Raw genomic sequence first — 26682 nt, 5'->3', positions numbered from 1 at the left:
ATGTGATTACTGTCAGCTCCTTTACACCCTAGCTCCCTTCAATCTAGTGTTGGTCATTGTAGCTGTGTTCCTATGACACAGACCCTTGTTGCTTGAGCTTTTGCTATCATTGTTTCTGAGCTATAGTTATTGCTTGATTCCTGAGCTATAGCTATCCTTGTTCCTAAACTAACAGTGTTACCTTGATTCCTGTTCCTGAGCTGTAGCTATCTTTCTTCCTGAATTAGCACTACCTTTAGTGCTACCTAGATATCTTGATTCCTTGTTAGGGAACTAGCACTGCCTTCAGTGCTATCTTGACCCCTGAACCCTAGCTATTTCTTGTTTCCTTGATTCCTGAGCAAGTTTTATTTAGTGCACAATTGAAGCTTCTCTCCTGTATTTAATGTTCCCACTCCCTGCTTTTCTACCCATTACCTTTGTTCCAGTTTCTAGGTTGCTATCTTTCTATTCCTACTGGCTTCTTTCTAGTTTCCTTGTATATTTGTTATGCACGTCCTGTTAAGTGTGCCCTTTCTTTTCCCTTCTTTCCTGTACCTCGATTCTTTGATTTCTGAGCTGTAGTAGCTAAATCCTTGTTCCTTGAACTAGCACTGTCTTCAGTGCTACCTTGTGTCCTAGATTCCTGAACCAGTACTATTTAGTGCACCCTTGAAGCCTCTCTCTTGTATTTCCTAATGCCAGTCCCTGCTTGTCTACCCATTACCTTTGTTCCCGTTCCTAGTTTGCTGTCTTCCTATTCCTACAGCCTTGCTTCGAGTTTCCTTTTATGCTTGTTACCTGCTTCCTGCCAAGTGTGCTCTTTCTTTTCCCTTCTTTCTTGTACCGTGATTCTTTGATTTCTGAGCTGTAGTAGCTGAATTCTTGTTCCTTGAGCCAGCACTGCCTTCAGTGCTTCTTTGTTTCCTTGATTCCTGAACCAGTACTGTTTAATGTACCCTTGAAGTCTCTTTCCTTCTGTATGTACTACATTTTTCCAGTCCCTGACGTTTTTCCATTTTCCTTTGCTCCAGTTTCCAGTTTGCTGTCTTCTTGATCCTGCAGTCTTAGCTTCCAGTATCCTTGTGGGTTTTGTTTCTTACCTACTGCCAAGTGTGCCCTTTGTTTTCCCAGCTTTCCTGTTAAGCACTCCTCTTTGCTAGCTTCTTGTCTATTGTGGCTGTGTTTAGTTCTACACCCTTCCTGTTACCGCCTTCCTGTTTGATCACCAAGATCCGTGGGCACAGCTGACAACCTAGGTGGTGTTTCTTGTTCACTGTGAGTATTGTCTTTGAGTTTCACTTATTACATAACCTTGGTTATCAGCTCCACAGACCCTGCCTTTGCATGTATACCCTATTTGTGGGTGTTTGCAGTAAGTATCTGTAACTGCAATTGTGGGTGAGGAACTTCTGAGCTTCAGTCTTACCGTATGGAGCTCCTGAGTGCTTTACCCCACATTCCTTTATTATTATTAATGTTGATATATATATATATATATATATATATAATAATTTCATATATTTTTTAACAACAATACATCCGACTCAGAAAGGACAATGAATGCATAAATAATTGCTTCTTTTTTACAACAATGATAAATGTACCATTACCTGCGAAAAGTATATGCAAGAAAAGTTAAATGCATGATATATACTTGATAAAGTTTTATTTGAAACAAATTGAAAAAGAAAGAAATGTGTATAAGGAGGCTGATGTCCTTATAAAAATACAAAGACCAGAATGCACTGTTCTGGCTTTTTTAACTTAAACCTATAAATACTGAAAGTAAAGAAGGACTCACGATACCGTGAGAAAGAAACATTTTTGTTCGAAACGTTGGTGGGTGATGGTGGCTGTTTCAATGATGGAATAAAGACGCTTCAAAACGAAAAGCTTTGTGTTCAGGAGTGCAATTTCTATAAAGTTTGCTGGTCAAAGATTTCACGGGGTTGGGTCTGGTCTCGGAAATTGCACCCGCTATTCTGTTAGCGTGCCGGTTACAGACTGTTTGGTGAATTGATTTTGAAATATACCGGTGGCGCCCGACGAGTCAGTCTTAAAGTGAAAGACGACAAATTGAATACTCGCATTTCACCTGAATCCATGGAGGGTGACTTGCAACAGGAAATCAGACACAGTGAGGCTTCGAAATAAGCAACAGGAATAAGTCCATCTTTCGTAATCCTGGAGTGAGAAACCCGGGAAAGCGGGGTCGGAGGATATCGCAGCACCGGAGGACTCGCCAGGTAAGGAAGTGGGGACATCACGCTGTTGTTAATATTCCAGCGCTAAACTGCAAAGTTTGCAAACAAGACGCCGTAGCGTAATACTATTTCGAAAGTTACTATAATTTTGAGATAGTGACTGAACACGAATGAAGCAAAATAACTGCCACAACAGTAACATCACCTTAAAGTGAGATAATTATTTAAAGGGACATCAGTCATGGAAGCGCGACCCGCCAAAAGACGTTTAAAAGCAGAAACTCTTTTTAAAAAAGGCACACAAGTACCACCACAAGACAAGGAAATAAGTAGAAAAGATCAAGGACCAAAAAGTTTGAAACAATTATTTTTCCAACTAGAAAAACTGTTAAGAAAAGAAATATCAAAAAGTTGGGAAATTCTAACTCTGAAAAAATATATTGAATGTGATCGCATCCCAAGAGGTCTAAGAATATTCACATTAACGAATCACCCGGACACTCATCCTGCCATGTTAGAAGAATGGGCCAAAAATAGTATGGGCTGTTCAAGGAATATGGTCCTCCTGGTTATTAAATATGCCAAAATAGATGTGGATGAACTCCACAAAGAAATCAGAATTGTAGAGGATCTAATAATGGCATTAAATCAAGATGAGGAATGCGATAAACTACGTTAGGAAATGGAAAAAAACTTAGACAAATATGAAGATGAAGTAGAGATGCGTAAACAAAGAAAATTCAAAAGAGATGAGTTGGATTATGAAATGGGTTCCATCTTGACCTTTGCTAAACGGTTTGAAGGACTCAAAAAACAGTTCCATCAAGGCAAGTTGCCAGTAACGGATGCAGACAAACCATATATTATTGGATCAGATTCAGACTGGAGTGAAGATGAGCAAAGACAACGTCAAAATATACAAACCAATTTTTTAGACGAGATTAAGTTAATGTACCTAGACCAACAAACACCAAAGACACGAGGGAGAGGACGAGGTCGAGGGAAGGGAAATCATCCTGCCTCAACATCAAAAGAAGGAGAAAAACGCGCAGAGGAAAAGGAAAAAACAAAGGATTATCCTCTGCGCAACAGAATTGCAAGGAAGTAAAAAACACCAGAATGAAAGACAATCTCATAGTAAATCTCTCTGACCATATCCTCACCAATGATGAAAAAAGTGTCCTCAGTAAAGGCCTATCTTTTTGTCCTGAAAAACATAATGATTACGTAGAGACAAGGATCGACCTATACAAGTATATAAGAAAATTAAAATTAAGAACATTCTTTTCGAAACATCCAGGTACCAAAAGTCCTCCAATTCTAGACTCTAGTCAGAACCAGAAAATCCTGAATATGGAAGACATTACCAATATACAAACGATCTGCACTGTAACTTTAAATCTAGATGAAACAATTCCCACAGAAACACAAATAATAGAAGATCTTGGGATTCGAATGGATAAACACCCAATATCAGGGCTGAAATCAAAATCATAATTCTGTCCAATACTGAGCCCTGGCAACAAAATTGATCAATTCTATGACCTTGTACTGACAGAACTTGATAAAATGGAAAACATCAATTCAAATAAAAAAGAGAACCTAACCAAAAAAGAACGCACTGTACTAACCAACCTCATGAAAAATGACAAAATAACTATAAAGCCTGCAGATAAAGGTGGAAATGCAGTAATAATGAACACTACAGACTATGTCGACGAGGCCCAAAGACAACTTCCAATACAAGAAAACTACATCCAACTACAGAAAAATCCAATCAATGATTTAACATTAGATCTCGCAAAGAGGATACAAACATGGAAACAAGATGGCCTCCTAAACGACAATGAAGCTACATTTTTGCTAAATGATAGTCCTGTGATACCAACAATTTATTTTCTGCCGAAAATACACAAGACACTAATCAATCCACCTGGGAGGCCAATAGTATCTAGCTGTGAATCACTATATGAGAATGTATCGATGTATGTCGACAAATTTTTGGCACCCATAGTGATGAATATAAGCTTGTATATTAAAGACACGGGTGATTTCTTGCGGATACTAGCTAATACAGGATGGCAAAAAGGTTTTCAATTGATAACAATCGACGTTGTATCCCTCTATACATCGATAGACCATGAACTAGGTCTCAAAGCTGTGGAATACTTTCTCCGTCAATGGAATATCGAAGAACTGAAACACTCAAAAATGCTGCTGCAAATGATCAAATTGTGTTTACACAATAATATCTTTCTCTTTAATCATAAACTGTACAACCAGAGACGTGGCACCGCCATGGGAATATCTTTCTCACCGAGTTATGCTAATATAACCATGGGATGGTGGGAGAAATTTGTGGTGTGGCAAGAAAAATTTGAACACTACACGAGCAAAATAGAACTTTGGTTGAGATACATCGACGACCTTTTTATTATTTGGAATGGGAACCAAAATGATTTTAAAGAATATTTTGAACTCCTTAACAATAATGAAGTAGGATTACAATTCACCTACAGCATAAGTCCAAAAAGAATTCAATATCTGGACGTCGAAGTATACTTAGAGAAAGAACAGATCCAAACTAAAATCTATCGAAAACCGACTTCGACAAACAGCATTCTTCATGGAACAAGTTTCCATCCTTCAAAACTATTGAAAAGTGTTCCATATGGAGAATTCATTAGAATGCGACGGAATTGCTCTACTGAAGAAATTACACATAACAGCTTTTTAGACAGCAAAAACCGGTTCTTGAAGAGAGGATACAAACATAGAGATGGGACTGTCACGTGCAAAGGAAATTCCCAGAGAACAAACTCTAATCAATAAAACGAAACCAATGAATGATGAAACAACGAGATTGATTCTAACATACAGCAAGGAAAGCTACAAAATTAAGAAGATCTTGAATAAATATTGGAGTGTCTTAGAAAAAGACTCGGATATAGGCACATCGATTGGAAAACATGCTCAGATCACATATCGAAAAGCCCCCTCTTTGAAGGACAAATTGGTAAAAAGCCATTTTTCTTTAGTGAAGAAAACTACATGCCTGACACCGAAACAAATGGGATTTGTACATTGCAACAAATGCAAAGCTTGCAAAATCGGAAAAAAATATCCAAACTGAAAGATGGAAGAGGCAAATTTTTCGAAATCAGAGAAAAGATCACTTGTGACACACCCTACGTAGTCTACATGCTGGAATGCACATGTGGAATGCGCTACATAGGAAGTACTATTTGCCCCTTGAAAAAGCGCATCTTGGAACATCTAAGGGTAATCCATAACAAAGACATGTCATATGCAATCTCCAAACATCTTCATTTACAACATCAAACTAATTGGGAAGATATTCGTTACTTTGGGATTGCTACAGTGCCGGCGAATGAAAGAGGCGGCAATCGAACCCTAAAATTGAGAAAACTGGAATCACATCTCATTATTCGTTTCAAAAAGAAGACCCCGTATGGATTGAACGGGGATGAAGAAATGCATGTACATTTATAATATTGTCAAAAATAAGTAATCCTTGAGTTGCAAATGTGATTATTGTCAGGTACTATACCTTATAGCAGACTTACAATAGATCTTGGGTACTAAACCGAGACTTATTTGCAAAACAAACAACTGCCAATATTTTGCTATAGAGACGAGAATGTATGCTTTAATAATTGCATATATTTTTTAACAACAATACATCCGACTCAGAAAGGACAATGAATGCATAAATATTCGCTTCTTTTTTACAACAATGATAAATGTACCATAACCTGCGAAAAGTATATGCAAGAAAAGTTACATGCATGATGTATACTTGATAAAGTTTTATTTGAAACAAATTGAAAAAGAAAGAAATGTGTATAAGGAGGCTGATGTCTTTATAAAAATACAAGGACCAGAATGCACTATTCTGGCTTTTTAACTTAAACCTATAAATACTGAAAGTAAAGAAGGACTCACGATACCGTGAGAAAGAACATTTTTTGTTTGAAACGTTGGTGGGTGATGGTGGCTGTTTCAATGATGGAATAAAGACGCTTCAAAACGAAAAGCTTCGTGTTCAGGAGTGCAATTTCTATAAAGTTTGCTGGTCAAAGACTTCACGGGGCTTGGTCTGGTCTCGGAAATTGCACCCGCTATTCTGTTAGCGCGCCGGTTACAGACTGTTTGGTGAAATTATATATATATATATATATATATATATATATATATATATATATATATATATATATATATATATATATATATATATATATTTTTTTTGTATGTCCGTCCTGGGTGGTAGTTTCTGAATGTTAAATTGCCTCTTGAGTGCCTGACCTTTCTGAGTCTTAATCATCCTGTCCCCTTGTAGAAAAAGGTAGAGCCGATGTCGACCAAGAACCTTTAAGCATTGCCCGGCGTTAACCGCCTCTCATACCATTCAAATCTATCAAACAAAGAGGCAGGCGCTGGAGACTGGAAGGCAGGAAACAGGAGTTTTATTCCGACGGAGCAGAACACATCAAATCAGACAACAGGGTATCTTCTCGAGGTGCTCTCACCGCATCTCTGAGGCCTGGCCTCTTATACACAGGTTTATGGCCTTTATTGCAGTTTATTACATGTGGCACATTCTTGCAAATACTTTCATGTACGGAAAGACATCCTCGGAATCCCCGCTTCATGCCCGTTCCCACACACATTTACAGTAGAAGTCCCCACCCCGGTCTCAACAGGTGATGACTGTCGCGCAGCTGGACATTCCGCCGATTCCCGGAATGTGTGCGGCTGATCGGATCTCATGGGGTGGGGGCTTTGATCGGTGTGGATCCTTTGATGAGAGAGGCTTCCTACTGTATGGGGGCAATAAACTGCATCTGAAGGGCCAGGTGGCTGTCTGGGAACGAGCAGGACAATCGGGCACAGAGGAAAGGGGTTTATCAGAGGATATGCGATCATGAAAGGGATGGAGGGAGGTGTTTAGCTGGGAACGGGATGTGGTTCCGAGGCAGGGTTGCGCTGAAGGGGAGGTTTATGGCCCAAGCATGTGAGGGCGGGGGCTGTCAGCGTGCGGGGGGATGCTTGCGAGGTTAGAGGGAGAGAGAGAGACGCGCTGGCTATCGGCAGTGGGCAGAGAGGCCATGGCATTCAAAATGGCTGCTACTTGCGCGCAGACACACAAGCCTGAAAAGGGATAAGATGGCGCCGATAATGTTGATGTCGCAAACTAGATTTTAATACCCTTGTGAAGTCTTCCTCTAGATCCCTTTTCTCCTCTGACTCCTTGTGTGATTCTCAGCAGTGCTGTACTCCTCTTTCTGACTTTTTCTACCAAGCCACTAGTCCTTTCCCAAGTCTGTGACACATGCTAGTGTCCTGGACAGTCCTGGCAATGGGAGGATTGGCACTACATGATAGATGAGTGCAGCAGATGAGTGTACAATCAGTTGTGCACAGTGCAGATTTCACCCCTAGGGAGATAGATGCTGAAGGAGAGAATAGCGTGTACATTTTTGTGCCTTATGTGGATAATTTGGTAGATTGGACTGAAAGGTTAGCTTTACAGATGAGTACATTGCCATAAAAAGGGTCATTTGATCCAAGCAATATGGAGAATGATGAGGATTGCATTCTTTATAGTGAGGGAGATCCAGACTTGTATTATGAGTAAATGTTTGTGTGTGTGGCAAAAATATTCCAACATCCCCAACAATAAAATTTTAAAAAACGAAAAATATAACAGTCCCCAATGTTCTGCCATTTCCATATATCAGGTGCCCCTGATAGGCAGGGGCCCTGGGTTACCGCATTGTGTTCTTAGGCCACAAAGGAACACGGATAGTCTCAAGAAATACCACCGCTTACAGAGGGTGCAGGAAAATGGATTACAGCTTTTAAAAATCCCACTGCAGGCATCACATTGGCAGTAGGAGATATAAAGAGTCTGCTTAGCTCTATCACAGGAGACTAGATATGATGGATCCCCTCAGTGAGCAAGGGACCCACGTCTGGGCATACCCATCCCACTTGGGGTGAAAAGTGCTACACAAACAAATGATGGACGGAATGAAGAATAAATCATACATTCACCCCCAGTCAAGAGATCTGGGTTAAATCCATTGTTCTTTTGCATTTGGCTGGGTCCAAACTGGAATGGCATGGTGAGCAAAGAAACAATGGATTTAAGCTCAGATCTCTGTACTGGGGTGAATGTATGATATTGTTCTGCATTCTGTCCATCAACTGTTCTTTTTGCATTTGTCACTGCGAGTGGGACGAGTATGCCCAGACGTGGGTCCCGTGCTCTCCATGCCACTAGAGTCAAGCTATCCTGGCTGATGAGGGTTGAAAGCCCGAAACCGGTCCTGGAATGCTTGTTTCCAGTCCAGGGAGGACTTGGGCTGGCAGTTCGGCCTGGACTGTTCCAATTGGGCGCACGGTGAAGACTGATTTGCATATGGCTGGGTCCAAACTGGAATGGCATGGAGAACAAAAAAAAACTATGGATTTAGGCCCATATCTCTGTACTGGTGTGAATGTATGACTTTGTTCTGCATTCTGTCCATCAATTGTTCCTTTTGCAGCTATCAGTGGGTGAGCACAAATTAATTTAGGGTGTTCCTGTGCCTTCCCCTGACTAGGATTGTGTACTGCTTGACCAGGGCTCATACCCCAGTCAACTAGGAACCCAATTTCTAACACCAACTCCTACCCTTGACATGGAATTTTGAATGAGTGTCACACCTCGGCAAACTCTGTCGGTGCACTGATGGTGTCACTTATATTGTAGAGGGAGGGCAGGAGCTGTGTCGGTCGTACTGCTTGTACTTTGGTCTGCGGTACAAAAGGGGGTGGTGATGGACGGAGCATCTGAATCAATCAAGGTCAGAATTAGCAACATTGAAGAATCTATAGGGGCTGCGCATGGTAATCTGAGGGAAGCTACAGTAGGTCTTGGGAAGTTAGAAGATAGGATGGGCAAAATTGAGGGGTTACTGAGAGAGTTACTTGGCTGCGCCAAGGCTGACAAGGCGCAGCAGGGGAACAGAGTTATGGGTGGAACTTTTGGCCCCTTGGGGGCCCCTGTAGTGGGGGGGCAGTAACTAATGCTACTAATAATAATCCATTCTTACCACTCGACCCAGGTACTCCACCTACTCTTTCTGTTAAAACCATAAGCTTACCCCTAGATGGTGGCAATACTCTTCCTGCATCAAACCCCCCCATTATACCGCCTCCTATTATTCCCCAAGACCCACCCCCTAACCAGAATAGGGGGAAGGCACCTGACTTGGCACAGCTGGGCCATGCACAGCGAGGGAAAGATGGAAGCGGAAGTAGAAAAGCAGCACACCTCCCCCCGGGGGCGGCCCCCTATGTAGTCGTCCTCAGTGGTGTACCAGAACTTGAGGAATCTGTGAGGGAAAGTCCAGCTTCTATAAAGAATAAAGTCATCAGTTGGCTTAACAGATATAGACCACTACCTATAGGGATGCACAATGAAATTATCCTTGCAAGGAGAGTTCCCTGGGTGGGCGAGACAACAAAAAGGGGCACCGGGGACTGTGTGCTAGTAAATTTCAGAGATCCAAGGACAGTAAGTTTTATCTGCAACTGGGCAGGTCCATCGCCCATGACGTCCATTCAAGCGTTACCACTGAGGGCCTTTTATCCGGAAAAACATGAACAGTTTGAGGAAGGGGGCAGCGAGGGCTGGTCATGGGTTCCCCCAAGAAGACAACACCGAGCAGATAGGCCGGGGCCCCAATGGGGAGCTTTTGGGAGGGGTGGCTGGAATCATCATACCCCCAGTTCCCCCTACTTTCAATTCACCCATCCCAAACGGGTTCGGCTGCTTGGATGCAGTGGATTGACAGATGATGGATTGCAGCGCAGGGGTAATACCAACACATGATAGGGAATCACCTGATGTTATTAGGAGCAATACATCACCCCCTTCTGTGGAGCACCAGGTCGATTCTGTCCAGGAACGAGGTACACCTGCACTGAGAGTGGGCCAATCCATACTTGGAGAAAGCAGTGACTTTGGGGGTCTAGAACAACTACAGGGGCAGGTCAAAATACTAGAGGATAGCAATGCCAAAGTGCACCAAAACAGGAGTACCACACCGAACCGGGAGGTGGTCCCAGGCTTGGTATCTATTCTTTCGTGGAATGTAGCCGGTCTGTCAAACAAACTGGACTCCCCTGAATGGCAGACATTCATAGAGTCTTTTGACGTCTGCCTTTTGCAGGAAACCTGGGCACGAGGAAGTAATTCACGTCCAGGCTATGCAACATTCTCAGTACCAGCCAAATGGGGGGGGAAGGGACGCCCGTCAGGTGGGTTACTGATATGGGTCGCTACTCATCTAGGGTGTAGGGCTAGGGCACTGCAAACTAATTCTGAGGATTTCCAGTGTGTCGTATTAGACTGGGTGTCTGGTCAATCACTATCTCTGGTTAATTTGTATTCACGACCAGTGGGGTTATCAAGGACCTCGGGCACAATAGAGGAGCTGTCGGTGTTTCTAGATTCCTCCTCCCACTGTTCGTCCTATCTAGTGGGAGGGGATTTCAATAACCAGTTTGAGCCGTTGCCGACCTTCCTGGAGGGCGCCACAATTGATGAGGATGACGCCTGTGGAATTCCAGCCCCGGCAGGCCCTGCAGCACAGGCATGGTCCCCTCTGGCTGTGCAGATTACTTTGGCCAATTCACTGAGAGCCTGTAATGGGCGCATAAAAGGGGACATACCACCAAGGCCCACTTATAACAAACCTGGGCACGAGTCAAGAATAGATTATATGTTGGTGGAATCCAGGGACTGGGCGAAAGTTAAGGATTTTCAGTTACTCCCCAGAACGGACAGTGACCACAATGCGTTGGCGCTAAGGTTTGAAGTGCAGGGGGTAGTACCCGGGGAGCAGGAGTGCACTGAGAATTTAGCCCCAGAACTAATAGTAGCCAGTAACAGGCGGCGAATTAGATGGCCCAAAATAGCGGGGAATCATGATGATATTCAGAGACTGTACACCATACTGGTTCCAAGCCTAGAACAAGTGGAAAAATGACTACCCGGCTTACCGTCCCCGGCTGGACACAGTGCATTGGCGGGTATCCACCAGGAGCTGGTCATGAACTTAGCTGAAGTCTTGAACCCTGTAGCGAAAACTAGGAAATCAAGGGGGATGTGCGCTTCATGGTTCAATTCTGAGTGTAAGAGAGCTAAGGCAGAACTCTTAAAGTCCCTTAAAGAGCGGGAAAGCCCTAGTAAGATCAGGACTAGGCGAGCAATATACAAAAATCTTATACATAACGCCAAAATTGAATGGGACTTTGAGAACTGGTCAGATATGAGGAGCGCACTCCAATGGAGGGACGCCCGCAAATACTGGCAAATTGTCCAACATGGGTCTGCTGAACCTACCAAAGCGGTCGAAGCTAACATTGCATCGTCCGTTTGGGAAGAACACTTTGCCTCTCTGTATAGAGCGGCTGACGTGGACCCCTTGGTAATCATGGATGATTCTGAGGGTACAGATCCCGCCCTAGGTGCAGCCCCTATGGGTATGTTCACATTGGGAGAGGTCAGTGCAGAAATCCTGGGTTTGGCAGCTGAAAAGGCCCCGGGGCTGGATAAACTTCCCGGTGACCTGTTCAAGCACGAGGTTGACATCTGGGCACCGTATCTCCAAGTCTTCTTCAACGCCATCCTTGAGGGTATGTCACTCCCCACTACATGGCTGGGGGCAGAGATAGTCCCAATATTTAAGAAAGGGTGTCCTCTGCTCCCAGTCAATTATAGGCCAATTAGTCTCCTGGATGTAACACAGAAACTGTTTTCCCGCTTGGTCCTCGACCGTTCACTAGAATGAGTTGAAGATAATGAAATATTGAGCCCGTTCCAAGCCGGGTTTAGAAGTGGGGTCTCTACAATTGACCAGGTGTTCCGTCTGGCACTCATTTTCTGGAAAACGGTACAGTTGGAGGGTGGCAGCCTCTACACTGTATTCGTGGACCTGAGAGCTGCTTTTGACCTTGTCCCGCGTAGCAACTTGTGGAGGGTCTTAGGTAAAATGGGGGTCCCGCCAAGTCTTTTGAAGGTGTTAATTCGCCTTCATACTGACAATTACGCTCGGGTCAGGTGTGGCAGGATTGGGGGCCTTTCTGGTAAATTCCCTGTTGGCAGGGGGGTAAGACAGGGTTGTGTGCTTGCACCAACCCTGTTTTGCCTCTATGTCAACGGGGTTATTGACCACCTCAACAGAGTTGTGGACAGTGATGCACCAAGGCTCGCCGGCAGCAGGGTGACGGCGATTATGTTCGCAGACGACACCCTGCTGCTTTCCAAATCCCCAATGGGGATACAGCGTGTCCTCAACGGGTTTGTGGATTTTTGCAGTGATTATGGGTTGGAAATTAACACCGGAAAGACAAAGTATATGGTCTTTAATCCAACTCCCAAATCCCGTTTCGTACCGGCCATTGGTACGGTCAAACTCGAAAGGGTTCGTACCTTCGATTATTTGGGGGTCACCTTGAATGAAAACTTAGCCTGGGGCCAACAACAAGAAAAAGCGCACCTCAAATTAGTGCAGTGTGTAGGTGGGATTTCAAAGATGATAGAAAAGAACAAGTCATCGATGAGACCCGTTGGCCCATCCCTAGAGATTTATAAGATCCAGGCTAAAGGTGCAGCTATGTACGGTAGCGAACTGTGGGGACATCTACCCTGTAAAGATCTGTTAAAGGTGGAGAATAAGATGATCAGGAGGCTCTTGTTACTTCCCCCCAGCACACCTTTAACCCCATTGAGGCTAGACCTTGGCCTGAGACCAATAGATGAAGAATTATCTATGAGACCACTGATGTTCTGGCGTAGGATTTGGGCCACCCCGGAATTAGTTAGTTATAGGGAGGCCTTGCAAGAGATCCTTTCCCTCCCCAATGCAGGTAAAATTCCTTGGCTTAAGTTCGTTAAATTGGGGTTGGAGAGCCTTGGCTTACATACTGTATGGTCTAACCCTCTGGTCACTTGTCCGGTGTTGCCCAAGAAGCGATTGGCAAAAATCTATAATGACCATAAATTAGTGACACTGCTGCAAAATAAAAATATCGGGTCCTGCACTGAGTCTTTTCTGCTCTTTAAAGACTGCTACTGTTTCGAACCAGTCTTAGACATTATTTATCCGCCTCCCATAAGGAAGCTTTATGTGCAGTGGAGGCACGGGTCACTACCGACACGTGACCTTACAAGTAAATGGAGTAAGCCCACTGAGAGTAGCTGCCCGGGGTGTGGAGTGGATAGAGAGACAGACATGCACATCCTCTTCTTCTGCCCAGCGTACAGTGGAGCTAGAAAGAAATGGATAGTCCCACTGTGCAAAAACTTAGGCTTCTCTGAGTGTTTGGTGGCTTACAGGGTACTTAAAACCGACCTTGCTGAAAACATCGTGTTTGCTGTGGCAAAATACTTGGGCACTGTCTGGAATAGGAGGCGTTATTGTTTGAATCTAGCCCTTCGAAACTAGGAAATATTTTACTAAGAATGTGGTCAACTTGAGCATTTGATTGAAATAGTTTTATATTTTTAACTGTGAGAATTTTAATATTGTAATACCATTTTTAATATTATATCAATGTACTGTTTTCTGTATCTTTTATGATGAACAATCATCGAAATAAAGATTATGAAATGAAAATGAATCAATCAAACACCCACACCCAGTCAAAAGATCTGGGTTTAATCCATCACAGTTCTTTAGCCCACTCTGCCACCCCAGTGCACAAATTAATTTAGGGTGTCCCTGTGCCTTCCCCTGACTAGGATTGTGTACTGCTTGACCAGGGCTCATACCCCAGTCAACTAGGAACCCAATTTCTAACACCAACTCCTACCCTTGACATGGAATTTTGAATGAGTGTCACACCTCTGCAAACTCTGTCGGTGCACTGATGGTGTCACTTATATTGTAGAGGGAGGGCAGGAGCTGTGTCGGTCGTACTGCTTGTACTTTGGTCTGCGGTACAAAAGGGGGTGGTGATGGACGGAGCATCTGAATCAATCAAACACCCACACCCAGCCAAAAGATCTGGGTTTAATCCATCACCGTTCTTTAGCCCACTCTGCCACCCCAGTTCAGACATGGCTATATGCAAATCAGTCTCACCTTGTGCCTCATGGGAACAGTCCAGCCTGAACTGCCAAGCCATGTCTTCCCTGGACCGGGAACAAGCTTCCGAGGACCGGTTTCTGGCATTCCAGCCGTCTTCAGCCCAGCTTGCTTGAATCCAGTGGCAAAGTGAGCAAGGGACTCACGTCTGAGCATACCCTGCCACACTTATGGCGGCCAAAAGCGGTACAAAAGGGGGTGGTGATGGACGGACCGCTTTTGTACTTTGGCCAGGCCAGGGTAGACCTAGGTTGGGGCCCAGATCCAATCATCTGCGCATAGGACAATTGGGACCTGGGAAGGACAAAAATAAAACATAAGTGCGGTACTCCCAGAACAAGAGGTCATCAATTGGAGAAAAACAGGCTAGGAAGCTATTAACAACTAGGGCACACTTATAGGGCCACTGGGAGGACAGCATGCTGTGTAGCATGCCGTAGGGTTTGCTGGCCAATATATCAGCCAATCCAAAGTCAGCATACATGTTGTGGCCTCCGTCGATGGTAGTGATTGGAGTATGTCATAAGCAACATGACTGGCTGTCAAAAAGCAGCATTTAAATTATGTATGATTGCAACTTGGTACAGAATCGATTAACACAATGGACAAGCCTGTTGATTAACATTGTGTGACTTGGCCTGACTCACTGTAGAAAGGGGAAACATTCTGGAATTATGGACAAATTTTATCTGTTGTCATATCAATAACATACAATAGACATTAGACTCAAGGGAGCTACTCTGGCAGCCAGAATGCAACTCTAATGCTGGATCTGAAATTTTTAGCATAATGCAATCTGTGGAAGCCATTCACTCACCATTTGCTAATTTGAGTTTTTTATAAAGTATTCTCTGGCTGTAAAATGGCAACAGAGTCCTAGCTAAAGTCTTCCTTCCTATGCAATGCAGCTGAAGTATTGCAGAGCCGGGTACAAGAGCATTTTAAAGGAAAGAGAAGTGGCTTGTTCTTGTGTAACATTAGTAAAACAAGTAATTTAACGCATTACCTTGCTGTAGGTAAGAATTCCCCAACTCCAAGGCATTTTGCTGGTATACTTCTCGTGCTCAAACCGTAATTTGTCTATACTATAACTGAGGCATGATCTGCTTTTCAGATCTACAGACGGAGGGGTTTATTTACCCACCCTCCCTCTAAATGTTGGCACAGTCACACGCCGGATCACCACAAATTGGGTAAGAACCTAGTTCCATTCGCCCTCTACATACAGCTTGTAATACAATTTTTTCTGCATGAATTTAGATCTTTAACGTAACTTCTCCCCGTTATTTATTGAGGTGCTTCCTTTGAACACTCACCTTCTAAACATTCACAGAATCAACCTATATTTATCTACATTGGCCAGCCCCGTCGGACTTATCAATGGCGGAGTGGTGAGGGCTCATGTTAACTTTTGCTTACATGCACTTTTTTCTGTTACTCTGCCTCCTTGTTCTAATTCAATACAGTTTCCCCTATTCAGGGTTCTTTTGATTACATTACCATTGGTGGTTTCAATGGGTTCTTGTGCACTCTGGGTAGATTGTAGATTGTGGGGACTCTTGGGTGATTAACATTGAGATATTCGTATTCCTTATCTGTAAGAAAACCTGCTTCTTTCCCCCTTCTTGTGATGTCTTGGAACTTCATCCTGATCTCTTTTGTGGGGTCTGCAGCGTTTGCCCCCTAATTGTGCAGCCTTCCATCGTGCAAATAAGGACTCTCACACAACTCTGAATATAGTATAAAAGGTCACCTTTATTACCAGGACAGCCAAAGACAGACCCGCAACATAACTTTTCCAACAAAACTTTATCTTTATTTTTTCTCCAAACTTTATTCATATAACCATTTCCTTTTTCCAATTCTTTCTTTTCCGATAACATAACTTGTTTTGATACCATCCTTGAGTTTTCCTTCTTCTTTTTCCATCTCTTCCCCACCTACCCTCCCAAGCCCTCCCCCTTAGAGAAAGGATGAATCCGCACTAGATTATCCAATCCCCATCACACACACCGACAAAACAACAAAAGAATCTGCCTGAGTTGTCCTGAGGTGACATCTTGACACTTTGACCTGAATCAAGAGGTAGGCATGCATGCCTGACTTTATTATCAAGCTGTGAAACCCTCCATTGCAGCTTGTTTTTTTTTTTTTTATAACTGAACAACATAAAGACGCGACAGACAACAAAAAACACCTACCCTTGACTTTTTGAAATCAGGGTGGGTGGGTGGGTCAAAAAACGACTCCACCGTTCCTCTCACTCGCTCAGAGTGACGTCAAACCTCCCTCCCCACCCTTCCCTTGACCCTAACCCCTCCCACCACCCAATCAGGTCGCGTGAGGTCGTCCCTCGCGCGAAATCCCCCAGGGGGACATTGGCTTTGCCAAGTGCCCCTGGGGGCCCATCGCGCAAATAAGGACTCTCACACAACTCTGAATATAGTATAAAAGGTCACCTTTATTACCAGGACAGCCAAAGACAGACCCGCAACATAACTTTTCCAACAAAACTTTATCTTTATTTTTTCTCCAAACTTTATTCATATAACCATTTCCTTTTTCCAATTCTTTCTTTTCCGATAACATAACTTGTTTTGATACCATCCTTGAGTTTTCCTTCTTCTTTTTCCATCTCTTCCCCACCTACCCTCCCAAGCCCTCCCCCTTAGAGAAAGGATGAATCCGCTCTAGATTATCCAATCCCCATCACACACGCCACCCAGGAAAACCCTTGAGTTTTCCTGCCCCACCCACACAAACCCTCCCCTAATGCAGAAATAGTCCGCTCAAGACGATACCTACTGTCTGTGAAGGAAAACTTTTATCCTCAAATTCTTCCCTTCACTTCTTTGGTTTGGAGCACCACAAATCGACACACCAAAGATTGGCCAAAGTATCTCGGAGTTCCATCAAGTAATAGGACTGCCCCATTTGTGAGAGATGAACCCCATCCTCCCTTAACAAGTGCAGCATTTCGCCGTTAAAATGCTCGTGGGCAATGACCGTAATGCCCATTGCCACGCAGTATGTCTTCAATGCCTTATTAACTTTCTTGCGGGCCCTCTCAACAGCTGCATGAACCCTAGCACCCTTCCACTGGCTCCTGTACAGAAATTCTGTCCACACAACCCTGGCCCCGTGCCATCTGTCCTTAATCACAGCCAAATCCAGCTTCATCTGTTTGATTAAAGCAAGACCTGAACACTCCACCAAGTCATTCTCACCCAAATGTAGGATCAACAGATCTGGGATGCCCCACACCTCAGCCATTTTGTTTAGGACCGAGAACAACTCTCCCCATTTCATCCCCCCTAAGCCCTTCCAAATCACCTCATGGTCATTGCCATATAGTCCCAGCCCTCTACCACAAAGCTGCTGTTCGGCAAAGTTCGCCGCCCACTTCACTATAGAATGGCCGACAATCCAGGTCCTCTTTTTTCGAGGAAAATCCGCCACTCGACCTGTGATGGAAAAAGTAACATTAACTAACTGACTTCTGCAATGAGTCTAACCTTTTTTTTTTTTGTTTTATAACCGAACATATTTAAAACAACAATTTGATTTCCATCGACCAATTCGCTGCAACTCCTCTGCCCCCCAACCCAACTTCGCAGCTTCTGTAGCCGCACCTATTCTGAATGAATGCGTCCCAAAACAGTGCGAATTTTCACCCACGAGAGTCAATGCCATCCGTAAGACCGCTAAGAATTGGAAACAAGTTAACTGTGTTTTGTTTTTATGGCAAAATATCCCACCCTCTCGAAATACCCCTGAAACCACAAATGCCTCCCACTCCCCAACCGGGCAGCAACCCTTCACCCCACTCCTGCCCAGACGCACCAACATCCCTTTCCCTGCCTGGTCTGTCTTTGACCTTCTCAATGTGATTTGCAACACACCATTGCCCAGAAGAACAATATCAGATGAACAGATCCCTTCCTGATTTCGTAACCCCAATAATTCTGATATCCGAAATGCACCGAAAAACAACCATATCATGCATAACTTGAACCGAAACCATTCCCACTCATCATAACAGCAGGAGGGCAACACACCCAACAATTTTTGTAACAAGTCGAACGTAATGGGGTCCCTCAACTTCTTTGCCTGCCCAAAGGACCTCCCAAAACCCTTCAGCATTTTCTGCAAACGAAAGCCCTTCTGCACCTCACACCCCAACTCTAGTTGACTATAAAATGAAATGCCTGCCAACTTGCCTGAAATGGTTGAAGGCGACAAACCTTTGTCTATTAAACTCAGAACAAAATTCCACATAAACCTTTCATCCCGCACTGCCGTACCATCTTTGCCGTGCTGTGCAGTATAACTCAAAAAACCAGACCATGCCAGCTGATAGCTGCGTCGCGTGGATTCTGATAAGGACTGCTCCGCAAACTCTGCCATTCTCAATTCCCCAGGTCCCACATGTTCGGCGGAATCGGTGTTCTGCAATGGTCCGCTCCAGGTGCCAAATCCCGAAACCTCTGCCACTGGCAACGAGACAAAGCGTCGGCAATTGAATTGTTGACACCAGGGATGTGTTGGGCTTTAAACACAATATTCAGCTGCAGAACCCGCAACATGAAGGCCCGTAACAATTGTAACACCTTTAAGTCCTTTGCCCGCTGCCCGTTCACCAGACAAACCACCGCCATGTTGTCGATATGAAACAACACACAGCAGTCTCTGAACTCTTCACCCCAAATCTGCAGCGCCACCAACAAGGGAAAGAATTCTAAAAAAGCAATGCTGCGGCCCTGCTGCAACCACTGTGCCGGCCATTGCTCTGCGCACCACCTTCCGTCCCAGAACACGCCGAAACCTAAGGCCCCAGCCGCATCCGAGAATATCTGCACTGGCCAGACCGTGTCTTCTGACACAAAATTGATGGACACACCATTGAAATCGTCCAAAAATCGCAGCCAAATGCTCAAATCCTCCTTGATTTTTGCTGTCAAACGTATGTGGTGGTGTGGCAAGTACGCCCCAGCCATAGCAAAGCCCAGCCGCCTGCAAAACGTCCTGCCTGCTCTGACAACTCGACAAGCAAAGTTCAAATAGCCCAGAAGCCTCTGGACTTGCCTCAGCTGTACTCTTTTAGCTCCCAGAATTTCCTGCAAAAAAGACCTGATCTCTTGTACTTTTGGTCTGGGCAAACGGGCCACCATCTCTATTGTGTCTATTTCTATGCCCAGGAAGGTCAACCTAGGCGTTGGACCTTCCGTTTTGTCCTCCGCCAAAGGCACACCAAATTCTTTAGCCAAGTCCTGGAAACAAGCCAAGACTTTAGTACATTGTTCCGTACCCGCTTTGCCCACAAACAAAAAATCATCCAGGTAATGGCATACAGCTGCATGATCTGAGCGCTGGACTACACACCACTCCAAAAATGTACTAAAAGTTTCGAAAAGTGAGCAAGAGATAGCACAGCCCATAGGTAACACCCGGTCCACGTAATATTCTCCTGCAAAGTACATACCCAGCAAACCAAAATCGGCCGGATGAATAGGCAAAAGGCGAAAAGCGGCCTGTATGTCACATTTTGCAAGGTCAGCTCCTACCCCCGCCTTGCGCACCAATTCCAAAGCGTCATCCACTGACGCATATGTCACTGCCGAATCGGAAGTAGAAATGAAGTCGTTCACTGAAAGCCCCTCCGGCCAAGACAGATGATGTATCAAGCGGAACTCACCCTTTGCCTTCTTCGGGATAACACCGAGGGGCGACACAATTAGGTTTGGCAAGGGGCAAAACTCGAAAGGGCCAACTACTCTGCCTAATTCCACTTCCTTCTGCAACTTCACCTCTACCACCGACGCCATCTCCTTTGCTGACTTCAGGTTATCAGCCCAACGTGAAACTCTGGGGCCTTGATAACCAATCCTAAAGCCGAGTCAAAACCCCCAAAACAACTTGGCCGCTCCTTCCACATCAGGGTAAGCTTCCAATGCGCTCAACATGGCCTGTAACCTAATTGGAGTAGGCGCCTTTTGGCATAAGAGGCGGCACAGATCCTCTCCCCCCCCTCTGACCCCTACCGTGATCTCCCGGGTGTTGGTTGGGGAAGCACTGAAAGACAGCATGTCTGCCCCCACACTGGGAGCATTCATGTTTAAATTTACAATACTGGCGCACGCAGGAACCTCTGTTGAAGCTCCAACATGCTCCAGTTGTGGGCAACTGTCCCCGTCCGACGCCACTTGCCCCTTGTGTGGCGGGACGCTGAGAAAAGGGCCGGTAAGGAATCGGCAACCCACTGGCTGTATGGATCGTGTTGGCAGAAGAATGACCTGACATCCACTGCAACCACAACTCCTGATCAACCTCCCCCCATGGCTTATCGTGGAATAAACTCAATCGCGCCCGAAACTCTTCATCATAGTTCAGCCACGCGTAACCCCCTGCCTGCAAATGTGCCCTTCTAATGACATCTAAATATTTGAACAGCGAAACCGCCCTCTCAGGGTATCTTTCACTATATACGCTGGCATATATCAAAAAGGCCGCTGTCCAGTTTTCTATTGTTTTAGGTACTTTGGGACGACGGGACAATTCTATGTCAGGACAGGAGGCTCCGATTATGCTTAGTCTCATTTCTTTACTGACACATAGCAGCCAATCACAATACAGTAAAGAAAAAACAGAAACAGGGCAACCATAGAGTACACCCATAGTATATAAACAGTCTCAGAGGTAACCACTTCCTCTTTCTTTGCTGCTCCGCAGCCAGTTAAGTCTATTTATCTTTTCATGCTTATAGTGCTGTTGTGACTATTGTTATATTTAATTGTGCACTTGCCTTATCTTGCGCTTCTTCCAACCTGCGCGCGGCTTGTGCATGCTTTAATTGTCTGGTCCGCCTTTCGGTGTGCCGGTATTTGTTGACAGTGCGTCCGTTTCTCGGCGCGTTTGTTGGGAGCGCGTTGCTCGCCTCCCAGTGCCTGGCCGTTTGTGCCGGTCGCTTTTGGTGGAGCGGGAGTAGGGGTCCGCGGCTCGTATTGGGAGCGCGAGCGCTCTCGAGCCGGTGTTGTTTTCAGTGGCATTGCAGCGTCGCGCATGCGCGCTGCTTTATTTCCGGCTCGAGGCGTTTCTTCACACGCCCGCCTGCCGGTTGAGTGAAGGACCGCTGTTTTCATCTGCGCTCAGCCCACAGCCCTGAACTTTTGACCCCGCTTGACGCCGGAGCTCAGGAAAGAGCTTCGGTTGTATATTTTGTGCATAGGCTCTGCCTAGAGTGTTTTGACGGCAGGCTTTCTCCCTCCACATTTGAATTGTTTTCTTTACTCGAGTTTTACCTCAGTTAAGCCTGCTTTGGGGTCCCACTCCCCCATTACTGGTATCTCTGGTACCCCATATATTTCTGCAGTCTTGTGGGCATTGACTTTTGCACGTTGTTGCAATGGCTGAATATTATGAAGAGGATGAAGACTGTTATTATTATGAGGAGGAGGAAGATACTTCTCTTGAATATGACTTAGTGGAGGAGTTGGATAAAGGTGTTCAGCATTCCGTCAACAAGGCTCTGGTGAGAGCCATTAATCCACTTAAACGCCATCTTAATGAATATGCCATTCAACAAGGCTGGTTGCCTCCTTCGCAAAAATCCGCAAAGTCTCCTGGTAACCCCCACAAATTGGATTTTCAGAGACTGGCGAAGGTTTTATCTTCTGACAAATCCAGGTCTTCTATATCTCTTTGTGCGGAGGAGTCAGACCATGGTCAACCCTCTTCAGGTCATGACTCTCCTCCTAGGAAACGTCTCCGCAAGGAGCATTTTGTTGACGCCCTTGAGCGTCCCCCCCTTCTCAATTTTGACCCTGAGGACATTGTCCACCCAAATTCCACGTCATGGCTCCCCGCTCCAGCGGTAGCAGCTTACCTGGAGGCGCATGTTCGCCAACCTTTTGACGCGTCGGTTCGCGCTCGGCTGCGCTCAGAGTGCCCGAGGCCTGACCTGGCAGACCATATTGCTGAAACGCCGGAGGTGGACCCTATGATGGTCACCTATCTTAAAAAATATTCTAAAGACCCCAAGAAAGGCTTGGACCGCTCCTGGCGGTCTTGTCAAGACAAACTAATGGACATGTTGGGCCCCTTATCCAAGATCCTGGACCTTGGTTTCAAGGCCAAGGAGGCCTCGGCGACAGTTAACCCTGACGAGCTAATCGAATGGGCACAAAGAGCTGTATGTATGTTTGGGAACGTCAATTGTGCCATATCAGCAGAACGTCGACGTTCCATTCTCTTGAAGCTGGATCCAAAGTTGGCAGAGCTGGCCACCTCTGAGGCAGGTCTAGAGGCGCAGGGTCTCCTTTTTGGCCAACCTTTCCTAAAGGAATTGACTAAGTTTGTTTCTGCCTTTAGCGGCATTGATAAGGCACAAGCCTCCTTGCGCCGGGCCATGCGTCCGGTTTTCAGCAGGGCCGGACGACAAAGGGGACGGTCGTTCGGCCGCGGTTCTCAACAGCAGTCCCAGAAGGGTGGATCGCAACATCGTGGTGGCCAATACGACTCTGGCTACTCCACCCGCGCCAACTTTTATCCTTCCAGAAAGGGAAAGGGCCAGTATGGCAAAGGACGTTCCGGTGGTCATCAGGGACAATACCAAGATTCCCACTCTACAGGTGAGCCTGATTCGCGCATGCGATGTGATGTTGGGGGGTCGCATTCAATCTTTCCTGCAGAATTGGCGCATGCTCTCCAGCGATGCTTGGGTGCTACAAACTGTTCAGGGGTTCAGAATAGAATTCTATCACCCGGTGCATCAGACTTGTCCCCCTCCTTGTCTAAGTTTTTCTCTTCAGGATCAGGTTTGTCTCTCAGAGGAGATAGATGCTCTTCTACAAAAAGGGGCGGTGATTCCAACCACCCGTCATCCGAAGGGGTTTGCCAGTTCTGTCTTTCTGGTCGAGAAGAAAGGGGGCGGTGCTCGTCTTGTTCTCAACCTGAAAGACTTCAACGGCGAAGTAGTCTATCGCCATTTCAAGATGGAAGGCATCCATCTGTTGAGGGATCTCCTTCGAGAAGGGGATTGGATGGTCAGGCTGGACCTCAAGGATGCTTATCTTTCGGTCCCGATTTACAAACCTCATCGCCGTTTTCTCCAGTTCCTCTGGCAGGGAGTCTGGTACGAGTATCAGGTTCTCCCGTTCGGTCTGTCGTCAGCACCATGGTGCTTCACGAAGCTGTTGAGACCTGTGGTGGAACATCTTCGGTCACTGGGTGTCAGGCTGATTATTTATCTGGACGATATTCTCCTTATGGCGGATTGTCCTCTCAAGCTTCTTCATCATCTGGAATTATCCATCACACTTTTACAATCTCTGGGGTTTCTAATCAATGTCCAGAAATCGGTTTTGGTACCAGCCCAGCGTATCGATTTCCTGGGTTTTCAGATCGACTCGGTTTCTTGTCAGCTTCTCTTGCCCAACCAAAAGATGCGTTATATCAAGAGAGAGTTGACATCTGTTATTTCCAGACCGACTGTGTCATTGAGGTCGTTGGCGCGTGTAGTCGGTCTCCTGGCGTCCTCCATTCAGGCGATTTTTCCGGGTCCCCTTCATTACAGGGCGATGCAGCGCCTGAAAATTCTTCATCTCCGGAAAGGGCTCAGATATTCCGATCAGATTCCTCTTACGGAGGAGGTCCGGTGGGAGATGCAGTGGTGGTTGGACCACATGGAGGCCTGGAACGGCAGGGCCCTCTTCGGTGTGTCTCCGGATCTGGTGATAGAATCCGATGCCAGTCGTTGGGGCTGGGGAGCCCGTTGCGGCTCGGTCTCGACCGGGGGTCGTTGGTCCCCTCAGGAATTGAAGCTTCATATCAACTGTCTGGAGCTCCTGGCGGGCTCATTTGCGATCAAATGTTTTTCTCCTCTACAGACCAGTTGTTGTGTCCTTCTCCGGATGGACAATGTCTCGGCAGTCCGCTATGTGAACAAACTGGGCGGGACCAGGTCCAGAATCCTGGCGGAGATCGCCAAAGATTTTTGGCACTTCTGTCTGCAGAACAAGATCACTGTTATTGCGGAGTACCTCCCGGGATGCCACAATCAGATAGCGGACTGGCACTCCAGGCACCTTCGGGATTTCAGCGATTGGAGGCTGCATCCCCGGGTCTTCCGTGCTCTCCATCGGCGTTGGGGTCCTTGTCATCTAGATCTCTTTGCCTCACGCCTCAATGCGCAACTACCGCATTTTTACAGTTGGAGACCGGACCCTCAGGCTCTGGCCACGGATGCCTTTCTCCAGCGGTGGCCAACGACCCTATGTTATGCCTTTCCTCCATTTCTAATGATTCCCAGGGTATTGGCCTACTCCAAACGATTTCAGACGGATCTGATTCTGATTGCCCCTCTCTGGAGGGCTCAAGCGTGGTTTCCGGTCCTTCTAGAAATGTGTTCGGCCCCACCGTTTCTCCTTCCCCCATTGTGGAATCTCCTGTTGGACCCTCTCGGAGGTCCTCATCCCCTGATCCTCTCAGGCTCCCTTCCTCTTCTCGCGTGGAGGATCTCGGGGAACGCTGGTCGCTCCCAGGCCTTTCAGGCGACGCTTCCAAGCTCCTTAGTGAAGCCTGGGCTCCCAATACTCACAAACGGTATAAGGGGTCTTGGAAGCGTTGGTGTGATTGGTGTTCACAACAACAAGCTGATCCCGTTTCAGCAGATATCAGCATGATTGTTAATTTTCTGGCTTCCTTGGCCACCTCTGGTCTGGCTTATTCGACTGTTAATGGTTTCCGGTCTGCTATCTCGGCGGGTCATGCCCACATAGATGGGAAGCCCGCGGGTGAACATCCTTTTGTTTCCAGGTTGCTTAAAGGAGTTCGATTTGCGAAACCTCCCACCCCTAAATATGTTACTTTGTGGGATGTTTCTGTTGTCCTCAGATTTTTGGAGGCCTGGCCTTCCAATGCTTCCTTATCTCGCAAGCAACTTTCCGCGAAACTAACTATGTTGCTATGTCTGGTTTCTTGTAAGCGCGTGTCGGATGTGCACGCTTTGGATCTGGCGGGTCGCTGCTTCACTCCTGAAGGTGTTTCCTTTCGTCTCTCCAGACGTACCAAATCTAATACACCTTCTATTTCTTATCCTTCTTTTCCTTCTCACCCCAACCTTTGTGTGGTTCAATGCCTGAAGGATTACGAGGTGAGTACTGCTTCTTTGCGCTCAGACATGCAGGGTCCACTGCTGATTGCATTACAAAAGCCTTTTCGACCTGTTTCTCCAGCTACCTTGGCGCGCTGGGTGCGAGGGCTTATGTCTGAAGCTGGAATTGATGTTTCTGTGTTTGGCGCGCACTCTGCACGTGGAGCGATGGCGTCCAAAGCTTATTCCATGGGTGTAACTTTGTTTGATATCATGAAAGCTGCAGATTGGTCATCTGCTTCTGTGTTTAAAACTTTTTACTTTAAGCCTATCGATAGTGTTGCTTCTGTGGTGGTAGATCAGCTTTAAAAAAGCATAATCGGAGCCTCCTGTCCTGACATAGAATTCAAAATTTGCAAACATTTGTGACAAGAATTTTCAATTCTATTAAGGACTAGGAGGCGAGGATTATCCCACCCGTTATATATGCATGTATCTATTATGTTGTTACTATGCATTGCTTCATGGATTTTCTCCTAATGAAATGTAATAAATGCTTTGATATTTTCTTTACCCACCCTTATTTGCTCATGATTACACAGGATGTGTATTACGGCTTTGTGTCTTGTTTCAGGTTCTGATCCCAAGTGAGGTTCCTCCGGCTCAGCCCTTATGGTCGTTCTGCTGCGAGTTTCTGCTCCTCGTTGGCCTGCTTCTGTTCCTGTGGCTCTTGGAAGTTCCTCCGCCTCCACGTTCAGATTTTGGTCCTTTCGATTGATGTCTTCCTTGGTTCTGATGTTTACTTGATTCTTCTTACTGGATTTTGGACAAAGAAAGAGGAAGTGGTTACCTCTGAGACTGTTTATATACTATGGGTGTACTCTATGGTTGCCCTGTTTCTGTTTTTTCTTTACTGTATTGTGATTGGCTGCTATGTGTCAGTAAAGAAATGAGACTAAGCATAATCCTCGCCTCCTAGTCCTTAATAGAATTGAAAATTCTTGTCACGAATGTTTGCAAATTTTGAATTCAGCCTCCTCCTCCTTAGACCCTTCCTTTGCTTGCAGTTCCCTATGAAGGAGCCTGAACACATCTACATATTCATGGTCCCAAATACGCTGCCTAGTTCTGGTTGACAAATGTATGCCCAATGGCATTGATACTCCCATGTAAGGCAGTCTCGTACCACTCACTCTCGGCGACTCACTCTGTTCTGAACTAGTAACCGATGAACCTGGGCTGT

The sequence above is a fragment of the Lissotriton vulgaris genome, chromosome 2_1 (assembly GCF_964263255.1).
Source record: "Lissotriton vulgaris chromosome 2_1, aLisVul1.2, whole genome shotgun sequence".
NCBI lineage: Eukaryota > Metazoa > Chordata > Amphibia > Caudata > Salamandridae > Lissotriton > Lissotriton vulgaris.
This window is presented reverse-complemented; position numbering follows the sequence as displayed.